Genomic DNA, 10809 nt, shown 5'->3' with positions numbered 1-10809 from the left:
CCCAGGTTAGCAAGCAAAATGCCTAGTGATTGATCCAGGATAAGCACATGTTTCCTTTTTGATAAGTAATATGAATGTTCAAGGAGGTAGGGATTATTTTTCTTAAAGCAGTATGGTTCACTGGTTAAAAGCACAGCCTCTAGAGCTAGACTATAGACTCTAGGGCTAGACTATCTAAATCTAAATCTCATTTTTTATTTTCTACCCACCAGTCACTTGTCAGTTTCTTGATTACTGAAGAGACCAGTAATACGGTAGGTATTTTAGGATGATGTTGAAGTTTAGCTGAGTGAATGTGTCTATGGGGCTTTCAGTAGCACCTGTCATATAGTAAGTGCTATACATGTGTTTATTCTTTTTGTTTTATAAAATTGTGAACTAAGCATGATGTATATAACCCTAGAGCTACTGGTGACATCTCTCCTGCAGGTGGCAAAACTTTGCCTTAGAATGAAGCCAGCAAAAGAAAAAGTGGAGAGATAAAAAGACTTGAGCCCTGAGGACATCATTTAAGTATCTAATCTAGCTGCTTGTGAATGGAGCCCTACTGTGCTGAATACCTTATGTTTGCCCTCTGGATCTACCTTTTAGTCTTTCTCATTCTGCTCTCTGCTCTGTGAGGTATGTCCCCTTGCCCACTGGCTTTTGGTTGGGATCCGCAAACAGAAGGACCAGCAGTAGGTTGAAAGTTGAAAAGAAAATGAAATTGTGTTGTTTATCTCCCTGGCTGCTTTGCTGCCAGGCCACCATGGGTGGCTGTGTCCCTTTACTGAAGGTCACTTATCAGGCATCCTTTTCTCAGCAGTTATTCCAGTTCATTTCAGACCCATACTTCCTCCTTCTACCCTTTTCATTTATGTAGTAAGGTCTCCTAGGTGTTCCTAGCCCCAAAGTAGGTCATTTACACCTTGGTTTTCCTAAACTCTGCCTGTACCTTTGTAAATAGTGATTTTTGTACGCTGTTCAGTTGCTAAGTCGTATCCGACTCTTTCCAGCCCCACAGACTGTAGCCCATTAGGCTTCCTTTCCCATGGGATTTTCCAGGCAGAAATACTAGAGTGGGTTGCCATTTCCTTCTCCAAGGGATCTTCCTGACCCAGGGATTGAACCTTCATCTCCTGCCGCTTCTGCACTGGCAGGTGAATTCTTTATCACTGAGCCACAAGGGAGATATTTTTCTCAAAAGTCCCCACTTGAAGTTGTCCTCTTTATAGGATATTGACTATTAAATTTCACCCACATGAATACTAGAAATAGCAATACATTTCCCAAAGTGCACTCAGTGGGACATGTGTTTTATGAAAAAAAAAATTGTCAGTAAAATTTGTTTGCTGCACATTATATCCCCCTCTTAGAGATTCAAAAGGCACAACATGAAAGTGCTGAAAAGTCCTGCAATAAACATTTTGAACTTCGAGTTATTATTTCTTAAACTTTTTTGAATAAGAAATGCCTACTAACATACTGTGAAAATAGATCTTTGAAACATTGTAGTTTAGAGTAGTCTCTGATTAATGTATCTGTGGCAGTTGAGGCCTAATGAGATTAAGTAACTTGCCCATAGGGTCACACAACCAGTTAGTGGCAGAATCCTGTCTAGAATCTGGGACTTATGATTTGGTTCAATGAGGTCACCATTTTATTATATTCTTCATTAAAAGGAATGTGGCTTATATAAAGTTTGAACATTATTAGCCCCAATAGCCTTAGCCAAATAAACTATCTGACTTGCCTATTAGTTAATAAGGAATATCTGACTAGCAGTTATTTTACAAGAATGGAATTAAAATGGATTTCTTCATGCTTAGAACTTGGCCTTGGGAACAGAGGAAGGCCTGAATTGATTTAAGCAGGGCCAAAGTTGGATTTCTCTGGGCTAAATTTGAACTTTCGTAAGCCAAAATCTATTGCTATTTAACTGGCTCTACAAACCAACAAAATATAATTGTTAAAAGGGAGAAGGGAAAAAACTCATTTGCTCCTGTCTTAACAGTTGTCTTAAGAAAGACAACCCACGTCCTCCATAAGAGCCTAATTTATAGCTAAGTCCAGAAAAAATCTTAAATTCTTCCCCCCAAACAATAATAATACCTGTTTGAACAATGAATTGTCTATACTTGTCTTGTTTTTCTTTGGTCTGAGAGACTGTAAAAGCCACCCTAATTCTTTACTCCTCCCTGTATTCATGGTGTTTTTTTCATCCTCCTTTGAAGTGCGTTCTCAAGTACTTTCTGGCCCATATGTGTTTCCAGACATCTAGTGTATTCCCACTTACTCTTGTGCTACTGCTGTTGCCAAAAGCACGTACATGTCTGGCTTAGCTTCCTAGAGGGTGAGACATGCATGAAGCAGAGCCAAATTACCCTGGTCACCCTACCTGAATCCAGTCTTAGACTGGCCAGTAGCCAGTCAGCCCACAGGTATGTCAACCATCCCAGCCAAGATCAGCAGAACCTGCCACCTATCCGGTTACAGATGTGTGAGCAAGGGATGTCCATTGTTATGCCTCTGAAGCATTATAGCTATTATGATACAGCGTAATGTATTTACATTTACAGCCATAGGTATTTCATAGGTAAATAGGATGTATTTACAGCCATAGATATCTCATCTTTGGAATAGTATCTGACACATCTTTCTCAAGTGGCTTCTCACCTTCTTGGCCCCACTGTTTCCCAGGCTACCAATCACCTTGCCATAGCTATCACCCTATATAGTGACACTGTGTACTAGCAGACTGGAGTAATTGCTCTGCCTGAGGTCAGCTAGCCATATGCTCAGAATCTCTGGCCCATCCGAACACTTCTGGATTCAAGGAAGCATCATGCCACAGGGTTTCCCTCAGTGATTGTCAAAAGGGTTAGATGATGCAATCTGGGAGAGCCAATTGTCTGCAAGACTTGGATCAATGGACTAGAAGCTGTCACACAAATTTCTATCCTTTTCATGGACTGTTTTGAGGCACAATTTTTCACCGTCCTGCCCAGAGATGTACCATGTAGCTAAGCAACTGAACTGGCCAAATTATCAGCAATGTCTCTTCATGACTTAATCATGAACCAGAAATGAAATACTGTTTGGTTTATCAATTTGCATTTGCTTCCAGTCCTTGTTAGCCTTACATCTTTACTCTCACCAGCCTGGATTGCCTCTTCTAATAAAGTAATAGATTTAATTTGTGCCTCAGGCTCTCTTTTTAGAGAAGCCAGGTGGTGAGGAAAGCAGATTAAAGTATTGCATGAATTAAGAGGTTTAATAAAGTAATTGAGGTTCTCCCAAATATGGGGGCTGCTGGGGGGTAAAAGTCTAGAAGACTTCAGTGGAAGAGGATTACAGAAACATTCATTAACTAGTTCAGCCTGAGATGCTCCAAGTACTCACAGCTTAGTTTGTAGAAATGTGCCTGTATTGAACATAGCAGTCTTCTAATTTCTTTAATCTTTCTAGTAGCCCTTTGATTTAGTTGAAAGGCATCTCTTTAATCCCTTCAGAGGTTGTACAAAATGAGTGTATACTTACACCCTTTACAAGTAAAGGGTGTAAGTATATTCCCTTGTATATGTGTGTGTGCTCAGTCACTCAGTTATGTCTGGAGCCGCATGGACTGTAGCCTTCCATTTCCCTCTGTCCGTTGGATTTTCCTGGCAAGAATACTGGAATGGATTGCCATTCCCTGCTGTGGGGGATCTTCCCAACCTAGGGATTGGACCCACATTTCCTGCATTGACAAGCAATTTTTTTTGCTTTGAGTCCATGGTAATGGCGATACCCTGAATTTGGTCTTTGTCCTAAAGCTATATTTAATGATTCAGCATTTGATTTGGTGGAAACAGTTTCATTTTCCGGCCTAGACTCTATATGCCCTCTTAATAATATTTGTATACCCACTTCCTTATGTTTGAACTCGTCTTTCTGTTAGAATACCTTATAAGTTGCAGTTCATAGCAGCCAGCTTATTCTTTCAAAATTCTGCTTCAAAGTCTCACTTGGTGCCATGAGTGAATTAGGTACATTTTCTGTCTTCTGTGTTACTGCTCGTGATAATTTTACCAATTTTTTGCCTCCAAATGTTGACAGAAGACCCTTAGTGAAGAGTTTGGCTAAACTCTTAGTAAGCCTGCAATGAAGACCAGCAGCCAAAAATCACCACTCATCAATAATACTTAGTGAAAGCCTCCAAATTAGAAAGAGGGGCCCAATTAACAAGGAGGGGAGGAATCCAAAGGAAACAGAGAGTGAAAGGAAAACTAAATATCTTAAGAAAAAAAAAAGCATATTGTATTCACAGGACATGAATGGGATAGTGTGAAAAAACCAGCAATAGACAAGATTCTGTAAATTAAAAATGGGATTGCTGATCGATGACGACACCCTCTCATGCATTCCTTGGAAAATCTGAACAACATGAGTGAGAACTCACTACCGTCTCCTCATCGAAACTGAGGTCCAGCACGTTGAAAAAAAAAAAAAAAAAAAAGGGATTGCTGAAGCAAAAAGTCAATACAAAAGTTGGAGGACAAAATATAGCATATGAATAGAAAATTGTAAATTCCAAGTAAAAGTCCAACCTTAGTTTAAAGTGGCAATTGAAACTATAGGCTACCTGTTACATTGTATTTAATAAAAACCTTGAAAGGAAAGATATTTACTGATAATAGTGTGTATACTTAACAACAACCATTTGTTGTTAAGAAAGTTAGGGATGATTTGTATATACCAGTTACCATAAATTCACAAAAAGTAAAGAGTATTAACTAGGTGGAATAAGTCTGTTCATAAACCTAATCTATTAATCTACACAGACACTGTGTATTCATGTTGCTTCTAGCGGGGTTGCTGAGATGTACCAAAGCACTACTCTCCACATTGTTTTTAACCATGTTTCTTTTTTTTAGACTTGAAAGAATAGCATTGAAACATGTATATTACCATATGTGAAAGAAGTGACCAGTCCAAGTTCGATGCATGAAACAGGGCACCCAAAGTCGGTGCACTGGGACAACCCAGAGGGATGGGATGGGGAGGGAGGAGGGAGGAGGGGTTCGAGACAGGGATAAACATGTCCACCTTTGGCTGATTCATGTCAGTGTATGGCAAAAGTCACAATATTGTAAATAATTTTAATTAATTTCTTTTCATTGGAGGATAATTACTTTACAATATTATGATAGTTTTTGGCATACATCAACATGAATTAGCCCCAGATATACATGTGTCCCCCCCCCCATCCTGAACCCCCCCTCCCTTTTCCCTCCCCACCCTATCCCTCTGGGTTGTCCCAGAGCACTGGCTTTGGGTGCCCTGTCTCATGCATCGAACTTGGACTGGTCATCTGTTTTACATATGGTAACGTACATGTCTCAATGCTATTCTCAAATTATCCCACCCTCGCCTTCTCTCAATGAGTCCAAAAGTCTGTTCTTTACATCTGTGTCTCCTTTGCTACCTACCCTGCATGTAGGATTGTCGGTACTGTCTTTCTATATTCCATATATATGCGTTAATATACAGTATTTGTCTTTCTCTTTCTGACTTACTTCACTGTGTAATAGGCTTCAGGTTCATCCACCTATTAAAACTGACTCAGATACATTCTTTTTTATAGCTGAATAATATTCCATTGTGTATATGTACTATAACTTTCTTTTCCATTCATCTGTCGATGGACATCTAGGTTGCTTCCTTGTCCTAACTTTTGTAAACAGTGCTTCAGAGAACATTGGGGTACATGTGTCTCTTTCAGTTCTGGTTTCCTCAGGGTGTATGCTCAGCAATGGGATTGCTGGGTTGTGTGGCAGTTCTAGACTCAGTTTTTTAAGGAATCTCCACGTTGTTCTCCATAGTGGCTGTACCAGTTTCCATTCCCACCAACAGTGTAAGAGGGTTCCCTTTTCTTCACACCCTTCCAACTTTAATTGTCTGTGGACTTTGATGATGGCCATTCTGACCCGCATGAGATGATACCTCACTGTGGTTTTGATTTGCATTTCTCTAATAATGAGTGATGTTAAGCATCTTTTCATGTGTTTATTAGCCATCTGTATTTCTTCTTTGGAAAAATGTCTGTTTAGGTCTTTCGCCCACTTTTTGATTGGATTGTTTGGTTTTTTGGTATTGAGCTGCATAAGCTGCTTATATATTTTGGAGATTAATTCTTTGTCAATTTTTTCATTTCTTATTGTTTTCTCCCATTCTGAAGGCTGTCTTTTCACCTTGCATATAGTTTCCTTCGTTGTGTAAAAGCTTTTTAAGTTCATTTAGGTCCCATTTGTTTCTTTTTATTTCCATTACTCTGGGAGGTGGGTCATAGAGGATCTTGATGTGATTTATGTCAGAGGGTGTTCTGCCTGTGTTTTCCTCTAGGAGTTTTATAGTTTCTGGTCTCACATTTAGGCCTTTAATCCATTCTGAGTTTATTCTTAATGTGGTTTTATCCATGTTTCTATGTCATCCCCTTGAGAGTTTGACGACAATCTTTATTTTATATGTAGTTATAGTAAATAGTATTCATCTCATCATATATTTATTATAGAATATTATGTTTGATGGAGGAAAAAATCTCCTTTACCTGTGCTCTAATTTTCACACTAAATACTTGGAGGATTACTTTAGTGTCTGTAACCTCGTTGTCTTTATTCAGTAATTCTGCCGCTAAAATGAGTGAATAACTAGCTAGTCAAAAAACAATTCTTTGTTTTGGTCTTCTTTCTAAAGGTCATTTCTAAACTAAGGATGAAGTTTATTTTTTCCACTTAAGGAGATCTCCCAGAAAGGCAAAGAAATGGAAAAGAGAAGGAAAAAAATAAGGACTACTCCACTGAGGACCTTTATCTAGGTGTACAGAGAGAATGAGAATCTTAGGGGGGAAAATTTCTTTTAATCCCTAAAACTAGAAGACACATGTTTTTAGAATTTAAAAGGGCACAAACTAAGGCTTAGCATCAAGGAATTGCAGAACACCACAGATAGAAAGAAAATAACCATAGTTTTCAAAGAGAAGAAACAGGTCTTACAAAGGTCAAGAAGCATGTTGCCAGAGGATTTCTTGAAAAATATTGGAAAGTAGAAGACAATGGGATGATGACTTCAGAACTCTAGTGAAAATGATTTGGGTTCTATTTCCAGTCATACAATCAATCAAGTGTGAGTATACAATAAAGATAGACAACATCTCAAAAAATTTACCTCCCATATATCCTTTTTGAGATAAAGATGCTTAGGAAGATACTGGAGGATGTTTGCCAGCAGAATGGAGAAAGAAACCAAACCAAAAGGGAAGAGAGAGCATCAAAAAAGCAGCAAAGGAGAGTTCCAGGATTCATCCACTCAACAAAAATTCTTGGTTGTCTGCTCTGTGCTGCATTCTTGTCTAGGCAGTGGAGATAGCATGTCATTGCCTAGCACGTATATAATATGTGCTAAGAAGGAAAGTAAAGCAAAGTAAGAGACAAACTGTCTAGTGTAGGAAAGGGCTGCTATTTTAAATAGAGTTGTGTGGGAAAATTTCAAGGTAAAGTCAGAGACTTAAATGAAGGGAGAAAGCGAGGCATGCAGATAATGCAAAGATTAGCATTGTGAGGAGAGGGACAAGCATGTGCAGAGGTCCTGAGTCAGCAACATGCTGGGCATGTTTGAGAAATAGCAAGGAGGACAGTTTAGCTGGAATAAAGGAACAAAGTAGAACAGGATCATAGTGGAGTGGGGATAAGAGAACACACATTTAGTGTTTTGGAGACCATGGTAGAGGTTTGGGTTTTACTCTGAGGGAGATGTGAAGCCACTGGAGGATTTAAGTAAAGGAGTAACAAGATTTATTTCTGATTCCTTTGTGAAAAACAGGCTATACGAGGTTAAGAAGCTAAATTGGAAGATTAGTTAGAATACTGTTTCAGTAGTCTTATGTGAAAGATGGTATTTGCTTGAACAAGAACAATTGTAAAAGGAGAGTGGTAAGAGATGGTCAGGTCCTGGATATATCTTGAAATTAGAAGCAAATGTGATTTGCAGATGGATTAGACTCTGGTGGCTATGGGTTTGCATGAGATAAGGGGGATCCCCTTCCAGGAAAGACCCTCTGATGAGCTGCAGGGAGCGTGGAGGAAAGAGATTCTCTAGCTCTCACCACTTCATCTGCAGCAGCTATAGAAAACACTGTACCTGAGATCATACCTTCCCTAGATCTGAGGACTAAACAGTAAGTGGGGATGTAGAAGCCTTGCCATTTCAGCTTAATGCACCACATCGTGTCAGGCAAAACTCACTCTAGAGTTTCCTCCTTGGCCCAATCCGCTTCTTCCCCTTCCCTTGACAGGTGTTCTCTGATAAACACTTGTAGCCCAAATTCCATCTAAGGATCTTCAGAGAACCCAGCTGTAACAGTTGATCCCAAGAGTGGTCTAAGCTGCCAGTGAGGACTCCCATCACGTGTGGCACATGGAACATAAAGAACCCCTGGCTCAAGGCGGCAACTTTTACAACTAGTAAAATGAGAGGGTTTACCTGTGGGAGAGAATGAACTACTGAGTGCAGGGTATAAGGTATTTGAGACTCATGAAGGAACTCAGAGATTTAACAGTAGCAGAATTGGTTGACTAGATACCACTGATGCTTTATAGAAAGTGGGTCCCTTCAGTTGCATACAGAGCTTATCTGGAATGGAATAGCCTGAGTATCTGAACTGGTAATTGTCCTGGGAGAAGAAATACTGGAAGACCAACCATAGGAAGCCTGGAATAGAGGCCTATTGATGGACATATTGGCAATGAGTGTGAGCATGAACAGTGAGGGTCTTCATATCGCATGTAACACTCACCAGAGTGTATCCACTATTGAAGAGGCACTAAACAATAAAGAAGACATGAATAAATTGCTCAGTTGGCATCATCCATTCTGCTTCAGTCATTGACCAATTGGTGCTGGCTCTTGGGCACATGAATGGAGTGTCCACTGGGGAAGGGGTGAAGACTGAGCATGGGATGAACTGATCAAGGCTGATTTAGCTCCTGCTGACAAATGCCCAACCTACCAGCAACAGAAAGAAATGCTGAGTCCCCAGTATGTCACTGATCCTTGGGACCAAGTGTCAAGTTAGCTGTCTTGAGCCTCCTCCATCCTGGAATGACCACCTGTTTCTTGTCACTGGATAATCACATATTCCAGATGCGAGGTTGCTTTTCCTGCCTACAGAGCCTCAGTCAGTACCATCATCTGAATGTTTATTAGATTCACTAGCATGGGATATCAGTTAATGTCATATCAAACTAGGGGACCTATTTTTCTAAAAAGGAAGTGCAGGAGTAGACCAGTATCCACTGATAATGTCACGTATCTCACCACCCAGAAACCACCAGCCTGATAGAGCCTTGGAGCAACCTGCTGACACTATGGCTGAATACCAGTTCAGAGGCAATACTCTGAAAGAGTGAGGTGCCATACTCCAGAATGTATTATATTATTGGATCAAAGATGTTTATATGGCACTATGCTTCAGTACAAAAAAATATGGGTCTGGAAGCCAAGGAGTGGAAGCAGAAGTGTCCCTTATCCCTTAAAATCACTTCCAATGACCCTTAAGGTGCCACTTGTGCTTCTTATCTTTACAACTCTGAACTCCACGTATTGGGAGGTCTTGGTCCTTAAAGGGGACACACTTTTGCTAAGAGATATAGCAAAAACCCCATTGTGATATAAGGTGCAGATGCCATCTGAGTACTTTGTGCTTCTTGTACCCAGGGACCAGCAGGCAAGAAAAGAAGTCATCTTCTTACCTATCTCAGAAGGAGATGGAGGTCCTACTATGAGGGTAGGAAGGAGTAGATATGGAGCCCAAGTGACACAGTTAACAAATTGTGGCTGTCATGGCTTCCCAGGTGGCACTAGTGGTAAAGAGCCCACCTGTTAATGCAGGAGACATGAGAGACACAGGTTCGATCCCTGGGCTGGGAAGATCCTCTGGGAGAGGAAATGGCAACCCACTCCAGTATCCTTGCCTGGAGAATCCTGTGGACAGAGAAGCCTGGCGGGCTACAGTCCACAGGGTCGCAAAGAGTTGGACATGACTAAAGTGACTTAGCAAGCATGCATGAGTAGGCATAGCAACTTCATTCTGAGGACTGCATGGTGGCAAAAACTCAGGCCCTCCCGGGAATAAGGGTCTGGGTCACAATACCAGGTAAGTCAACAACAGCAGCCAAGGTGGAAGTGGAGGGTGAGCGACATCTGGAATTGATAGTGGAGGAGGGAGATGATGAGTATTGGTTGTATTCCACAGTCTTACTAAAACAGTAGGGACTGTAGTTTGTCCCACTAGCTTCAATCTTTTAAGTTCTCCTCAGGAAAGAGGCCCCTTCCGTCTTATGGAGCTGCTTCCTAAACATACATGGAATAATAGACATTTATGGAGCAAGTGGTGGATTGTGGTAAGCAAAAAGACATGCTACCCAGATTCATTTTCAAGAAAGGACTTGCTGCCTGGCTGCAAGGAATGAGGTCAGCTGTCAGCTTCTTCAGAGTCTGGCTCAAGTGCAGAGAGCCACTTTGTTTCAAGTCCTGCCCTTCCCACATCTGGTGACTGAATGAGATCAGCTGCATGCAGCTGCAGAAGTGACCCCAGCACACATGGGGAGCAAAACATAAGCAGTCACACAGAGAATTGTGAGAAATTGTAAATAATAGTTATTAATTTTAAAACACTACATTTTAGGGTGTGATTTGTTATTCCACAACAAATGAGAAGGAAATGGCAACCCACTCCAGTATTCTTGCCTGGAGAATTCTGTGGAAAGAGGAGCCTGGTGGGCTACAGTTCAT

General features: G+C 40.7%; 1 non-coding gene across 1 annotated transcript; it reads left to right on the top strand.

The window, feature by feature from the left end:
- Window positions 1-4355: 4355 nt before the first annotated feature.
- LOC136172766 (small nucleolar RNA SNORD116) lies at window positions 4356-4448 on the top strand. Its single transcript, XR_010664106.1, has one exon. It is a non-coding gene; the product is annotated as a small nucleolar RNA SNORD116 (small nucleolar RNA).
- The last annotated feature ends 6361 nt before the right edge of the window (window positions 4449-10809 follow it).

The sequence above is a fragment of the Muntiacus reevesi genome, chromosome 7 (genome assembly GCF_963930625.1).
Source record: "Muntiacus reevesi chromosome 7, mMunRee1.1, whole genome shotgun sequence".
Classification (NCBI taxonomy): domain Eukaryota; kingdom Metazoa; phylum Chordata; class Mammalia; order Artiodactyla; family Cervidae; genus Muntiacus; species Muntiacus reevesi.
Note: the sequence above shows the minus strand (reverse complement) of the source record. Positions and strands in the feature narration are given on the sequence as shown.